General features: G+C 49.5%; 1 protein-coding gene across 4 annotated transcripts in view; it reads right to left on the bottom strand.

The window, feature by feature from the left end:
• IST1 (IST1 factor associated with ESCRT-III) overlaps positions 1-15,709 on the bottom strand; it is a 58,259-nt gene that overhangs the window by 33,132 nt on the left and 9,418 nt on the right. For 3 of the 4 annotated variants that reach the window (XM_030192782.1, XM_030192785.1, XM_030192784.1), the window contains exon 1: positions 2,429-2,470. The exons of the other annotated variant lie outside the window; for it this stretch is intronic. The gene's annotated coding sequence lies outside the window, so the exon portion shown is untranslated. Of the gene's footprint in view, positions 1-2,428; positions 2,471-15,709 lie in introns of those variants that run through there. 4 annotated transcript variants of the gene reach the window in all.

Genomic DNA, 15,709 nt, shown 5'->3' with positions numbered 1-15,709 from the left:
GTATGAGACCAAGCGAGTATGTGAGTGACTGTGTGGCACATAGAGAGTGAATGTGATACAGTGTGAGACAGAGTGTGTGAGAGTGAGAGTCAGAAAGACATTGTATATGAGAGAGAGAGTGTGAGCCGTGCCCTCCCAATCCATGGCCATCTGTCCCCTGCCCCCTCCATTCATCCTTTTCCAGCAATTCCCCTATCTCCCTGAGCCCTGCCCTCCCAATCCATGCCCATCCATGCTCATCTGTCACCTGGCCCCTCCATTTTTCCCTATCCAGCATTTCCCCTCTCTGCCTGAGGCCTGCCCTGCAATCCATATCCATCCATGCCCATCTGTGCCCTCCATTCATCCCTATCCAGCAATTCCCCTCTCCCTGAGACCTGCCCTTCCAATCCATGCTCCTTTGTCACCTGGCCCCTCCATTTTTCCCTATCCAGCATTTCCCCTCTCTGCCTGAGGCCTGCTCTGCAATCCATATCCATCCATGGCCATCTGTCCCCTCCATTCATCCCTATCCAGCAATTCCCCTCTCCCTGAGTCCTGCCCTTCCAATCCATGCTCCTCTGTCACCTGGCCCCTCCATTCATCCCTATCCAGCAATTCCCCTCTCTGCCTGAGGCCTGCCCTGCAATCCATATGCATCCATGCCCATCTGTGCCCTCCATTCATCCCTATCCAGCAATTCCCCTCTCCCTGAGTCCTGCCCTTCCAATCCATGCCCATCCATCACCTGACCCCTCCATTTTTCCCTATCCAGCATTTCCCCTCTCTGCCTGAGGCCTGCCCTGCAATCCATATCCATCCATGCCCACCTGTGCCCTCCATTCATCCCTATCCAGCAATTCCCCTCTCCCTGAGTCCTGCCCTTCCAATCCATGCTCCTTTGTCACCTGGCCCCTCCATTTTTCCCTATCCAGCATTTCCCCTCTCTGCCTGAGGCCTGCTCTGCAATCCATATCCATCCATGGCCATCTGTCCCCTCCATTCATCCCTATCCAGCAATTCCCCTTTCCCTGAGTCATGCCCTTCCAATCCATGCTCCTCTGTCACCTGGCCCCTCCATTCATCCCTATCCAGCAATTCCCCTCTCTGCCTGAGGCCTGCCCTGCAATCCATATGCATCCATGCCCATCTGTGCCCTCCATTCATCCCTATCCAGCAATTCCCCTCTCCCTGAGTCCTGCCCTTCCAATCCATGCCCATCCATGCTCATCTGTCACCTGGCCCCTCCATTTTTCCCTATCCAGCATTTCCCCTCTCTGCCTGAGGCCTGCTCTGCAATCCATATCCATCCATGGCCATCTGTCCCCTCCATTCATCCCTATCCAGCAATTCCCCTCTCCCTGAGTCCTGCCCTTCCAATCCATGCTCCTTTGTCACCTGGCCCCTCCATTTTTCCCTATCCAGCAATTCCCCTCTCTGCCTGAGGCCTGCTCTGCAATCCATATGCATCCATGCCCATCTGTGCCCTCCATTCATCCCTATCCAGCAATTCCCCTCTCCCTGAGTCCTGCCCTTCCAATCCATGCTCATCTGTCACCTGGCCCCTCCATTTTTCCCTATCCAGCATTTCCCCTCTCTGCCTGAGGCCTGCTCTGCAATCCATATGCATCCATGCCCATCTGTGCCCTCCATTCATCCCTATCCAGCAATTCCCCTCTCCCTGAGTCCTGCCCTTCCAATCCATGCTCATCTGTCACCTGGCCCCTCCATTTTTCCCTATCCAGCATTTCCCCTCTCTGCCTGAGGCCTGCTCTGCAATCCATATCCATCCATGGCCATCTGTCCCCTCCATTCATCCCTATCCAGCAATTCCCCTCTCCCTGAGTCCTGCCCTTCCAATCCATGCTCCTTTGTCACCTGGCCCCTCCATTTTTCCCTATCCAGCAATTCCCCTCTCTGCCTGAGGCCTGCTCTGCAATCCATATGCATCCATGCCCATCTGTGCCCTCCATTCATCCCTATCCAGCAATTCCCCTCTCCCTGAGTCCTGCCCTTCCAATCCATGCTCATCTGTCACCTGGCCCCTCCATTTTTCCCTATCCAGCATTTCCCCTCTCTGCCTGAGGCCTGCTCTGCAATCCATATCCATCCATGGCCATCTGTCCCCTCCATTCATCCCTATCCAGCAATTCCCCTCTCCCTGAGTCCTGCCCTCCCAATCCATGCCCATCCATGCTCCTCTGTCCCCTGCCCCCTCCATTCTTCCTTTTTCTGTAATTCCCCTCTCTTCCTTCCATAACCCCCCCTCGCATCCATGCTCCTCTCTGTCCCATGTCCCAGCCTGGCCCGCCCTCTTCTTCCCCCCCCCCCTCTTCGCATCCATGCTGTCGTTTTTCCCCTGCCCTCCTGCTCCCAGTGTTCAACTTTGCTGCCCACCCTCTTCTATTCCCCCCCTCAACATCCCTTTTCTTTTGTTTTTTTTATTTACCTCCGTGGTGGCGGTTCCGGCAGCGCAGCGTCAGGGAAGGAGGCGGCGTTTCCGACTTCCCTTCGCTGTGTTCCGCCTTCTTCTGACGTCATCATTGAAGAAGGCGGAACACAGCGAAGGGAAGGCTAGAGACGTCGGGAGCGCCACCTCCTTCCCTGACGCTGCGCTGCCGGAACCGCACCGTGCGTGGGTGCGATCAGTTTGTTTTTTTTTCTGCCCTCGCGATCCGTGTGTTTTCCCCGCCCTCGACGTCATGACGTTTGACGCGAGGGCGGGGCAGAGACGGCTGGGGTGGCTTCACACCACGAACGCCACGAACCCTTCAGGGGGGAGTGTTTTAGTGACTTCAGAACGTTGTCCTCATTAGAACGTTCACGGTGCGTTTTATTATATTAGAAGATTCCTTTCAAAAACCTCACCTTTTCAAACTTCTCTCCTGAGGACTCTGTTCCTAAGTGCAATTACTTTGGCAAAACAAATCAGCAAAAAAAAAAAAAAAAAAGCACTTGTTCATTATCCTCCGTATCTACAAATCCTACCAGAGTAGCGTTACTGACACATTCTAAATTTCCCCCTAAAGTTGTCTCTATTTTTCACTTTAATCAACCAATAACTTTACCTACGTTTTTTTTTCTTCTCCGCACTCCAATCATCATCAAATTGACCTACACCCTTGGGACTGTGGTAGAGTCTTAAAAATCTATCTACAAACAACTGAACAACCAGGTTATCCATCACAGCTGTTTCTCTCTATTAATCCAAACAATCCAGGATTACCTTTATCTAAGATAACTAGCTAATTGGGTAGATGACTGTATTACCTATTGTTATTGTTTAAATTCTATTTCAAACCCTCCAAGAGTTACTTCTCAAACTCAGGGCCATGTCTACAACATCGGCACACTTACATTCTGATTCCCTTATGGGCATTTGCCAAGCAGCTACATGGACCTCTCCTCTCACTTTTGCAAAGCATTACTGTATTGATCAACCTTTATTATCTAACCGTTCCTTTGCAAATGCTGTAATAAATTCAGCTACCGTTTATGAACGTCAACTAACCTCCTCCTCCTCCATTCTTATCAAGTTGTATATTTTTCTATAACACCTGATGCAACTCTCAGCTTTGGAGTTTCCACGTGTGGCTGTTTGTGATCTTGCTTGCCCAGTGTCAAACACTTGTAACAGGTGTTCTCCATGGGCAGAAGGATAGAACAGCTACACAATCCTAACCTATACTATCCTCAATTGAAGTCAGCGACACATAAATGGTGCAAACTTGGCTCTGCCATGAATCATGTCCTCTTTCAAAGTCATTTGTGTTGTCATTCGGGCAGCTAAATGGGATTTTTATGACAAATCTCCCAGTCCCTCAATAAACCAGTCAGTCTTTTGCATTCTTCATAGAGTAGCTCCATAGTCTAGTGTTCTCCCTGATCATGACCCTTCTAATTCTGCCACTTGACACCCTCTCAACTGCCTGGCAAGTGAAAGTTTCCTCACTCTATTGGTCACTTCAACCTGCCCAGCCCCCTCCCTCTTTCTCCTCTGCCTCTATTCTTACCTCCCTTGCAGATGCTCCCAATTCTATCCCTATTCCTTCCCCACCCCTCCCTGCTGACTAAAGACTCATCTGACTCCATTCCTGTTTTGTCTTCCCCCTCTCTGCTCCCCATTCTCACGACCCCCAGATACGCCTCACACTCCACCACATTCATCTGTTGTTTTTTTTCATCTCTCCCTACTTCCGCTACTGTTTTTATTCCCCTTTCCTCTGCCCCTCTTCTACCTGGTCCTCCTTCAATCAGCCATCAGTTCTTATGGATAAGTTCTGGTCTCCCTCAATCCCTCCTCCTCTTCTGCTGCCCCATGGCCTACACGGTTATTTAAACATCTTTCAAATCAACTTACTCCTCATCTCCTTCCTCTTAGTAGTTCTTTCACTACAGGCACTGTACCCTCCTTGTGGAAGCATGCACTTGTCCATCCTCTCTTCAAAAAAACCCCATCTTGACTCTTCTCGTCCTACAAGTTTCCACCCCGTTTCCAATTTCCCATTTATGTCTAAGCTTCCTGAAAAACTAGGTTCTCCAACTTGTCCAACATGTTGAGAAATGTAATGTCGTTCATTAGTACCAATCTGGCTTTCGCCATAATTGTAGTACAGAGACCTTTCTTGCCCCTCACAACTTCATCCACATTTCTCTTGACCAATGTTGCCCCGTGATCCATATGTCCTTTGACCTATCCTCAGCATTCAACCTTGTTGATCATTCTCTCCTTCTTCACCATCTCCCATCAATTGGCATCAATGACAAAGTTCTCATTTGGTTTTCAAGTTATCTTAATAACCGCTAATAACAACTATCTTTTGGCGGATACTCCGTTCTGTAGATAAATCTCTCTTATCTGTCCCCTTCTCCTCTACTGCTAATTCCAGATTCCGTCCCTTTTATCTTGCTGCACCTCTCGCCTTATTCCTTTACCCTTATTGTTCTGTTTACCTGTCTTATCTAGATTGTAAGCTCTTTGAGCAGGGACTGTCTTTTTGTGTATGGTGTACAGCGCTGCGCATGCCTTGTAGCGCTATAGAAATGATAAGTAGTAGTAGTAGTAGTACCTCCTCTTCCCCTTCAAAATGGTGCTCCTCAAGGCTCTATTCTGTGTCTCACACTCTTCAATATTTTCTTGGCTCCCCTCCTTACTGTTATTCAAGATCATGGTTGTACCCCTGTTTGTTATGTGGATGACATACAGATCGCTTGCAAAGTCTCTGATTCTTCTGCCCTTCTGTGTCATATACGTCTCCCTCAAGTTTTTCTTTGGCTTAAATCTAATCTGTTTTTCCTCAACAGGTCAAAGTGCGAACCCATCTTTTTTTCATCTTCACGCTCTGCCCAACTCATGCCCCTCCCCTTCTTTGGATGGTCAACCAATCCTGCTCCGCAATTCCATTAGGATTCTTGGGGGTTATCTTCAATTCTTCCCTCTCTTTTAAACTACAAATCAACTCCGTACTCCACTCAGTTTCTTTGCACTTCCACGCACCCAATCAGTCTGCCTAAAGGTAAAATGATTGCTGCCTGATACATCATAATACCAATGTGCCCCTTTCTGGTGTTTCCATGATCGGCCTCAGCACTATGGCATAAAGGTTCCGCCCTGCTACTCTTCTCCCCAAAATACAATCCAACTGCAAAGAAACATCTGTAATCCAGTTAGAAAAGCAAGTTGGGTCATTCCATGCCAAGTGGTCTAAACCTTCCAACCATCATGTCTCCAATTTTGTTCAAATTTTATCTGTTGTGCGAGTCAGGTGTTAAACGAAGTTTCCCAAAATTTGAGGTCTCTAACTGCAATAGTTGCAGATTTAGACCCCCTTTTCTGAAAGGTTGTCAGTCCATGAGCGCGCGACATTTACCAAAATGCCATTTTTGAGGTCTAATAAAATCCAAACACATTTATAAGAATGGCTAAAAAATTCAAATCATGTACAGTTTTTGATGCTAATTCCGATGAAATACATTTTAACATTATGGATGCAAAATCCAGTCAAACAAGTTGACTCAAAGTGTGCATCAAAATTGGTTGCAACTCATCGGAACATATTTGGACCAATATTCAGACCGCAACAACTTCCATGCAAAGATACGGACTTGAAATTTTGAACAAGCATTATGCTTGTGCTGGACATAATACTGCCAGATTTGCAACTAACCAGCATCTATAACCGCCCTGCAGGATCTCTTAAAAGTTGGCACTGACAGTGCAAATGGTAAAATGTACCAAAGTTCAAAGCCAATTATTAAAAAAGAGTCTGCCTGAATCAGCTTGTGAACAATATCATCTGAAAGAGAAAATTGTGCTCTACAAGAAGTAAATAGTTTGGTTGCATAACTGTAGTTTGACTCCTTTATTTGGGGAGGGGGGTGTGGCCGGAACAGGAAGATCCACAAAATGAAAGTCTCACTGCCCACCCCCTCCTCCCTGGCCTTCCCACATGCTCAGGATTATCAAATATTTTCAAAACCTTATCTATTCTTATCTTTCTTCAGGGCCCTTCTATTAATCTTGCCACTTTGGAACTGTGCCAAGTACTCGTAACCTAGATTAGCTACTGTTGGAAACAGAACACTGGGCTAAATGGACCCTTTATCTGACCCAGCAGGGCAATTCTCAAGTTTACTAGGCAAGGGTGATAATGTGATCAAATTCGAGTTAATATTTGGAGTAAACACACAAAGAAACTGTACTGTGGTAGCATTCAACTTTTGAAAAGGCAACTATGACAAAAGTGGTTAAAACAAAACAAGATAAAAGAAGCAGCTGCAAACGTTAGGAGTTTAAATCAGGCATGGATGTTGTTGTTGTTTTTTTAAATACCATCTTAGAAGCCTAGAGCAGAGGTACTGAACTCAGTAGCACAGCCAGATCTGCCATTTTGGGTCGTCCCTTTCGACTTTCTCCTGCATCTCTCTCCTTCTCTGCCTCTGGCATCTGCCCCTTCCCGACCACAGCCCAGCAACTCCCCCTCTCTCAACCTCCTCCTTCCTGAGACCTGCCGGTAGCAGCAGTGATTCACATCTGCTGTCTGTGCCAGTCCTACAGGGCTCCCTTAGGAAGTGATGACGCGAGAGGAGGACACAGCAGTTTCCTCTCTGGCGGGATACATCAGAAGGAACCCTGTGGAGACAGCGCAGGAATTGGTTGTGAATTGCTGCTGCCACCCACAGTTCTCAGGTAGAGTGAGGAGGGGTGGCTTGGAGAGAGAGAGGCATTTGGCGGGCTGTGGGAAGAGCTGATGCTAGATCTAGGCGCGGAGGACAGGGGAGCAAGCCAGCTGCCACCAAGATGCTCTGGGGCCCTCAATAGTCACCAGAATGGGTGGGCCTGTGCCCACTCATAGCTACACCACTGATAGCAAAAGTGAAAAGAGAGCAAAAGCCAACAAATATGGTGAAAATATAAGGTGAAAGATGCTATTACAGCCAAAAAAGCATCTTTCAAGAACAGAAAAAGACCTGGAGCAGGTGTGGGGAAGAGGGGTTGGTGGTTGGGAGGCGAGGATAGTGGAGGGCAGACTTATACGGTCTGTGCCAGAGCCGGTGATGGGAGGCGGGACTGGTGGTTGGGAGGCGGGAAGTACTGCTGCGCAGACTTGTATGGTCTGTGCCCTGAATAAGGCAGGTACAAATCAAGGTAAGGTTTACACATATGTTTGTCTTGTTGGGCAGACTGGATGGACCGTGCAGGTCTTTTTCTGCCGTCATCTACTATGTTACTATGTATCTGAATTACAACAGGAAGAGTGAACTAGACCCTGCTCTGTTCTCCATTGGCTGTAACAATGAAGTTATAAACAAACTTTGCCAAAAATCTGAACTCAAACAATACATAAGTACATATAGTACATAAGTATTGCCATACTGGGAAAGACCAAAGGTCCATCAAGCTCAGCATCCTGTTTCCAACAGTGGCCAATCCAGGCATAGAGCATAACTATACGTCTACATGGAAACAGAGCACAAACAAAAATATGGATGATTCCTTCTGGGAAAATGTATGTGTCAGACCTGTGAGCTCTTGTACCAAGTAGAGCGCTGCCGAGCCTGGTACTCGGACCAGGTTCTGCTTGGCGGCCGGACAACTCCGGGTTTCACCTGCGCTGACCGCTGTTCCCCAGAGGTTGAGCCCCTAGGTGCGGGTGGCCTGCAGGGCTTACGAGATGGAGCAGGAAGCGGGGTGATGAGCGTGGCGGCCAGACAGGCAGCAGGCAAGACAGTGATCCAGGTACAGGCAGTGTCAGTAGGCAGGCAGCAGACATGAGAGTAATCCAGTTACAGGCAGAGTCAGTAGGCAGGCAGCAGACACGAGAGTAATCCAGGTACAGGCTAAGTCAGCAACAAAGAACAAAGTAGAGGAGAAGTGTGCACACTACTGAGCAAGTAACACCTACCAAAGTAGAAGCCGAAGCAAGGAGTCTAGGGAGAGCTCAGCTGATAAAGTGCTGGCATCTGACATTAGCAGGGAGAAGGGGCACAGCCATAGGACAAGAGCAGGGGAAGGAGGGACTGGAAGACCAATAGGAGAGAAGCAAGGGAAGCCAGGCAGAGGAAGAGCAGACCCAGGTGGGTGGCAGCAAAGCAATCAAGGAGGCTGCAGTCAGAGAAGAACTGCACACACATGGCTCAGGGCTGTGCCAGTCAAGTGTGCGTTGTAAAAGGTCTCCGTCTGGCCCAGTCCGGGAAGGCCTTACCACACCACCGGCCCAGAGCTTTCGTTTCCTCCTTTACTTTTCTTTATTCAGCAGGCCTTTTCTCAACTCAGTTCAATATAGCCAGGCTGTGCTAAACACAGTCCAAAATACAGCCAGGCTTTCCTCCACTCAGTTCAATATAGCCAGGCTGTTTAAAACACAGTCCCAATTAAAGCCAGGCTTTTCTCAACTCCGTTCAATATAGCCAGGCTGTGCTAACCACAGTCCACAATACAGCCAGGCTTTCCTCCACTCCGTTCAATATAGCCCGCCTGTTCAAAACACAGTCCCAATTACCGCCAGGCTTTTCTCAACTCAGTTCAATATAGCCAGGCTGTGCTAGACACAGTCCAAAATACAGCCAGGCTTTTCTCCACTCAGTTCAATATAGCCAGGCTGTGCTAAACTCAGTCCAAGTACCGCCAGGCTTCTCTTAGCACAGTTCAATATAGCCAGGCTGTGCTAAACTCAGTCCAAGTACCGCCAGGCTTCTCTTAGCACAGTTCAATAAAGTCAGGCTGTTTTAAACACAGTCCCAGTACAGCCAGGCTTCTCTCAGCACAGTTCAATTAAGTCAGGCTGTTTTAAACACAGTCCCAGTACAGCCAGGCTTCTCTCAGCACAGTTCAATTAAGTCAGGCTGTTTTAAACACAGTCCCAGTACAGCCAGGCTTCTCACAGCACAGTTCAATTAAGTCAGGCTGTTTTAAACACAGTCCAAGTACAGCCAGGCTTCTCTTAGCACAGTTCAATTAAGTCAGGCTTTGCGCGGGCTCAAAGCCTCAGGTCCCACCCTCTTGGTCAGCCTTACTCTCCTGACCTCCTCCCGCTTGACCCGGGCATTCCCACTATACCTCCTGCTCTGGCTGCCTCAGCGCCAAGAGTTCCATCGGTTCTTCTGAGACATTCTCTGGCTCCTCTTGCTCCATGGCCTCCTGTTCCTCCTCCTCCTCTCTCTCTGGAGCCCAGTCCATTTTCTCCTCTCCCCACCCCTTTTCCAGCTGATCTCTCTTTTCCTCATTAACCGGGCTTGGCTGCTTTTCCTTTCCCCCCCCACCGGTTCAGCCACCTCCTCCACCAGGGTGGTGACTCAGCTTTTTCCCTTTTCTGGCCGCCCTCTTCTGGAGCTTCTTGGTTCTGCACCCTATTTCTCCTTACCCGGGGTTCTCCTGGGGCTTTCTGGGAGTTGTAGTTTCTTATTGGTATGACCCTCTTAGGCAAAACAGGAGCCCCCCTAGGGTCTTCCCTCCTACCCTCCAGCTCTCTTTTCCCCTGTAGGAAACTGGGGTTCCTCTCCACCCTTTTCCTTCCTTCATACTCCTTACATACCCCCCCCCTTAAGATTTCACTCCCCAACTCTTTTCCCTTTTCCTCCTTATCCTCCCCTACCCGGGATAGGGCATCTACATTTCCCAAACATCTCCCCGGACGATGCTCCACTGTGTACTGGAAGGGTTGCAATGCCAAGTACCAGCGCATTAGCCTTCCGTTATTATTTTTCATTAAATTCAGCCACTTCAATGGAGCATGGTCCGTTACGAGCTTAAAAGGCCTCCCTTTGAGATAGACCGTACATTCTTGTACCGCCCATCTTATTGCTAAACATTCCTTCTCTATGGTGGAGTAATGGTTCTCATGAGGTAGGAGTTTACGGCTTAGATACAGTACCGGATGTTCTGCCCCTTCATGTTCCTGAGACAGCACTGCCCCTAGCCCCCTCCCCGAAGCATCGGTTTGCAGAATAAAGGGTTTTTCGAAATCTACTGCTTTCAACACTGGTTCCTGGCACAAGGCCTTCTGCATCTGCTCTAAGGCCCTTAACTCCTCCTCCCCCCACCTCAGATGATCCGGACTCTTACCCTTCAACATGTCCGTTAATGGAGTGGCCATTTCGGAAAAGTGAGGGATGAACCTCCTGTAATACACCACCATACCCAGAAAACTACGCAATTGTTTTTTCCTGTTGGGCCTGGGAAATTCTTGGATGCTTTTAACTTTATTCAGTAAGGGTCGCACCTCCCCCCGGCCTACGTTATACCCTAAATACTTCACCCTATACTGGGCAAAGTAACATTTCTTAGGGTTCAAGGTAAGTCCGGCCTCCCTAAAAGATTGCATCACCGCCCCGACGTGTTTCAAATGGGTGTTCCAGTCCTCACTGTGTATTACCACATCATCCATATATGCCGCAGCATATGTCTGATGTGGTCTGAGGACCCGGTCAAGCAATCTTTGGCAGCTCGCCGCCGCCGAATTAAGGCCAAAGGGGAGCCTTTTGAATTGGTACAAGCCTATGGGGGTACTAAAAGCTGTCTTGGCTTGAGCTCCCGGAGACAGGGGAATCTGCCAGTATCCTTTTGTTAAATCTAGAGTCGTAAGATACTGTGCTGACCCCAACCGGTCCACCAGCTCCTCAATATAAGGCATAGGATAGGCATCCGTCCGAGAGATAGTATTAAGTTGGCGGAAATCAATACAAAATCTCCACTCCCCTTCAGGTTTTGGGACTAATACCACGGGGCTTGACCAGGGACTATGGGACTCCTCAATTACCCCAAAATCTAACATCTCCTGCACTTGTTTAATGACTTCCCTCCTTTTCATTGGGGAGAGTCTATAGGGCCTTTGCCGTACTATTTTACCCCGTTCCGTTACAATATCATGCTCTACTAGGTGGGTATTCCCCGGGCATGCCGTCAAAACATCTTTAAAGCGCTCTAAAAGCCTTCTTATCTCCTTTTGCTGCCCCTGGGGTAGCCGGGGGTTAACTCCGGGCTCACCGGGTTTGAAAATCTCCCGTATTTGAGGCCCTAACTCCTCTCCTTCCTTCTCTTCCCCCCGAGATTGAAACCCTACCCTAGCTACCCAAGGTTTCATAAGATTAACGTGAAAAGTCTGAACCCTACCCCTCTCATTTGCCACCTCATACGTGAGGGGGCCGAGTCTCCTCCTCACCACCCAGGGTCCTTTCCACCTAGAGGCGAACCTATGTGGATCTTCCGATATCAGGATAAGGACCCTATCCCCGGATGCAAACTCCCTTTCCCGAGTCCCTCTATCGTAATACCCCTTTTGTTGTTCTTGGCTCTGTTCCAGCCGGTCCCGGGCATATTCCTGTATCCTATCCAATCGGCCCCTCAGATCCTGTAAATATTCAACCACAGACTGATCGGTGGTTTTGGGCGGCACCCAATGCTCCTGTACGATATCTAACATACCCCTGGGTCTCCTACCAAACATTAACTCATAAGGTGAAACTCCTAAAGAGTCTTGCACCTTCTCCCGGTATGCATATAGCACAAATGGTAAAAGCTGGTCCCACCCGGTCCTATCCTCTCCTAAGGCTTTTTTCAGCATACCCTTTAAGGTCCTGTTAAAGCGTTCCACCATCCCATTGGTTTGCGGATGGTAAGCTGCCGTGCGTATATGTTTTATCCCAAACGCCTCCCATACTTGCCTTAAGGTATGTGACATAAAATTGGACCCCCTGTCGGTCAAGACTTCTTGGGGAAAACCTACCTCACAAAAATTTTTTATGAGTTCCCTGGCAATACCCTTCGCTGAAATGTTCCTTAATGGCAGGGCCCATGGATACCTGGTGGCCATGTCCATAACTACTAAGACATAGAGGAACCCTCTCTGTGACCTAGTTACAGGCCCCACAATATCCATGGCTATCCTCCTCCCCGGTTGCTCTACCCTCGGAAGAGGCTTTAACGGTGCTTTAGGAGGGAATCTGTCTGATACCTTTTGACAGTTGGTGCAGGACTTGCAGTACTTCTCCACCTCCCCATAAACACCTGGCCAATAAAACCTCGCCAATACTTGAGTCAGGGTAGCCTGGGAGCCCTTATGTCCGCCCAGCGGATGATCATGGGCCAGCCTTACCACCAAAGGACGAAAAGCCCGGGGGACCACTAGCTGTCTCCCTCCTCCCGAGTTTTCCCAGCTTGGCACCCTTCGATATAATATGTTCCCTTCTATCATGAACCCCGGAGCTACCTGACCTTCTCCCTGGCGCGCCCTTTCCCAGGCATACTCTAAAGTAGGGTCAGTGGCCTGCTCCCTATGAAATTGGGGAAACTGTTCTCTTAATTCTTCCGGAGCCACCGGCAGGTAACTCTCCCTCTGTACCCGCTGAAAAGCCTCCCTTCGATCTTTCTGTTCTTTTTTTTTCACTGCTTTTCTCTCTTTTTTTCGGCCCGGCTCGCCCAAGACCTCCCCCTGAAAAGGAAAAACTGCCCCTATGCCTTCCTCTTCCCCGTCCGCCTCGCGGAGAGACTGAGCTCTGGTAGTGACCAACACTTTTTTCTCGCCCATACACTCTATAAACGGTGGCCAATCCCTCCCCAAAATCATGTCCTGGGGCAATCGGGGTAGAATGGCCATGGCCAGCTCTATCTCCCCGGTAGGCCCCTGTAAGTTGACCCGTTGGAGCGCATAACGTGTCTTGGCCCCATGAATACATTGTATGGACACCCCTCCATCATAGGTATCCCTACCCGGGGTCCTCCTCTTTCGTATTTGTTGCCACAACCTCCTAGAGATCATGGATTGGTCCGCCCCAGAGTCTAACATGGCTGTGATGGGCATTCCCTCCACCTTAACCTGAGTTAGGTATCGGGGCCTAAACACTTGGGCCACCTGAGAGATCCACCCCTCCCGCCACTGGCAATCTTTTTTGAAGTGTCCAGCCTTACCACACTTAAAGCACACCTTGCTCCCAAAAGGAGTAGCCTTTCTACTCTGGCCGGTGTCTAGCCCTGTCTTTTTACTCCCTGCGGGGGTCTCCGGCTTAACTAGGGAAACTTTTTGCTCCCCTTTTTCTAACACCCGAGCCTTGCCTCCCTCCCGCTCTGGTCCACCCCACTGCTGGGCTTCTAGGTAACACTCCAACCCCGAGGTCACTCCCTCTACCGTCTTACATCCCCTCTTTATTAATTCTGCCCTAATCTCGGCTGGCAGACCCTGGAGGAATTGCTCCACTACCAGTTCTTGTAGTACCTCGTGCAGGGTGTGTTGCTCGGGCTCCACCCATTTTTTCACTAAATCCATTAGTTTATTTGCTACCGCTTTAGGGGGGGTCCCCTTTTCCCATTTAGTGGCTCTAAACTTACGCCTGTAAGCTTGTGTACTGAGTCCATATCTGTCCTTAATAGCCTCTTTCAACCTTCCATAGTTGGCAGCCTCACCAGGAGACAAATCCCTAAAGGCTGCCAGCGCCTCCCCTGACAAAGACGGCACCAATCTCATGGCCCACTGCTCTTGTGGCCACCCAGCCGCCCCAGCCACCCTCTCAAATGCAGTCAAAAAATCGTCCACATTATCCTGCTCGGACAACTTTCCCCAGTTAAGTGCATGCATGGAGGCTTGTCCTACCGCACCGCTTCCTCCGGGCCCCAGTCCATTCGCTCCTGTGTCCCCCTCTCGTGGAGCACTAGCCCCTCTCTGGAAAAAGTCTTGTAGCATGTTTAGTACTGGTTGCTGCTGATCCCTGGCCGCCATCAATGCGTCCTCGACTATCTTTGCTGTCAGCTCCTGCTGTTTTTGGAACTGCAGAGTCATCCACCCGAAGATCTCCTTGGGGTCCATCCTGGCACGGGAATTGTCACCTGGGAAAAAAAACAACAGAGAACCACATCCAAGTGCGATTACCCCACTTATGTTGGACTCTTTCTCTGCTCCCTCTACCCCTCCCCCAAGTTGGGCCCGCTTACCGGAACCCAAGACGGGTCTGCGCCTTTCTCAGCGTTGGCCCTCTCGGGGGCTTTTCGTCTAGGCCGGTCGCGGCCTCCTCCAGCGACAGGTCCTGCAGATGATCCCACCACTGCCACCACTTGTAAAAGGTCTCCGTCTGGCCCAGTCCGGGAAGGCCTTACCACACCACCGGCCCAGAGCTTTCGTTTCCTCCTTTACTTTTCTTTATTCAGCAGACCTTTTCTCAACTCAGTTCAATATAGCCAGGCTGTGCTAAACACAGTCCAAAATACAGCCAGGCTTTCCTCCACTCAGTTCAATATAGCCAGGCTGTTTAAAACACAGTCCCAATTACAGCCAGGCTTTTCTCAACTCCGTTCAATATAGCCAGGCTGTGCTAACCACAGTCCACAATACAGCCAGGCTTTCCTCCACTCCGTTCAATATAGCCCGCCTGTTCAAAACACAGTCCCAATTACCGCCAGGCTTTTCTCAACTCAGTTCAATATAGCCAGGCTGTGCTAGACACAGTCCAAAATACAGCCAGGCTTTTCTCCACTCAGTTCAATATAGCCAGGCTGTGCTAAACTCAGTCCAAGTACCGCCAGGCTTCTCTTAGCACAGTTCAATATAGCCAGGCTGTGCTAAACTCAGTCCAAGTACCGCCAGGCTTCTCTTAGCACAGTTCAATAAAGTCAGGCTGTTTTAAACACAGTCCCAGTACAGCCAGGCTTCTCTCAGCACAGTTCAATTAAGTCAGGCTGTTTTCAACACAGTCCAAGTACAGCCAGGCTTCTCTCAGCACAGTTCAATTAAGTCAGGCTGTTTTAAACACAGTCCCAGTACAGCCAGACTTCTCTCAGCACAGTTCAATTAAGTCAGGCTGTTTTAAACACAGTCCCAGTACAGCCAGGCTTCTCTCAGCACAGTTCAATTAAGTCAGGCTGTTTTAAACACAGTCCAAGTACAGCCAGGCTTCTCTTAGCACAGTTCAATTAAGTCAGGCTTTGCGCGGGCTCAAAGCCTCAGGTCCCACCCTCTTGGTCAGCCTTACTCTCCTGACCTCCTCCCGCTTGACCCGGGCATTCCCACTATACCTCCTGCTCTGGCTGCCTCAGCGCCAAGAGTTCCATCGGTTCTTCTGAGACATTCTCTGGCTCCTCTTGCTCCATGGCCTCCTGTTCCTCCTCCTCCTGTCTCTCTGGAGCCCAGTCCATTTTCTCCTCTCCCCACCCCTTTTCCAGCTGATCTCTCTTTTCCTCATTAACCGGGCTTGGCTGCTTTTCCTTTCCTCCCCACCGGTTCAGCCACCTCCTCCACCAGGGTGG

The sequence above is a fragment of the Microcaecilia unicolor genome, chromosome 2 (genome assembly GCF_901765095.1).
Source record: "Microcaecilia unicolor chromosome 2, aMicUni1.1, whole genome shotgun sequence".
NCBI classification, from domain to species: domain Eukaryota; kingdom Metazoa; phylum Chordata; class Amphibia; order Gymnophiona; family Siphonopidae; genus Microcaecilia; species Microcaecilia unicolor.
Note: the sequence above shows the minus strand (reverse complement) of the source record. Positions and strands in the feature narration are given on the sequence as shown.